Here is a 579-nt window from a genome sequence, read left to right as displayed (position 1 = left end):
CCCTCTGCCCCTCTCCCCCACCCCACCCCAAATGTATAGCTTTTTATAATATTAAATTATTAGAAATGAAATTTCATCTGGTTCTGTTGTGATGTCACCTCTTTCATGTCTTATTCAAATTATTTGTGTCTTCTCTTTATTTTCTTTTGTTAAGTTTATCAATGGTTTGTGTATTTTATTACTCTTTTCTAAGTACTAGTTCCTGGTCTTACTGTTGATTTCAATTGTATTTCTGTTTCCTACCTCATTGATTTCAGCCTTTCTCCTTAAAATTTCCTTTCTTCTAGAGGATTTGAAATTAGCTTGTTGCTCCTTTCCTCTTTGAAAGAGGTAATAAAGAATTAACTTTGCTCTTTTCTCCTTTTTTTATGTGTCTGTCTATTACTATGAACTGCTCTCTGAGTACCGCCTTAGCTATTTCCCAGAAGTTTTGATGTCTTTTTTTTTCTTCTCATTTTTGTTGAGTTTTTAATATCACTTTATGTTTCTTCTATAACTCAATTGTACTCATGTAGAGTATTACTTCATTTTTCACTTGAGTGGTATTTTATGATTTATGCTCTTGTTGTTAATTTCCAG

This window comes from Elephantulus edwardii, unplaced genomic scaffold (genome assembly GCF_000299155.1).
Source record: "Elephantulus edwardii isolate Elephantulus edwardi_28Jun2011 unplaced genomic scaffold, EleEdw1.0 scaffold00024, whole genome shotgun sequence".
NCBI classification, from domain to species: Eukaryota; Metazoa; Chordata; class Mammalia; order Macroscelidea; family Macroscelididae; genus Elephantulus; species Elephantulus edwardii.
This window is presented reverse-complemented; position numbering follows the sequence as displayed.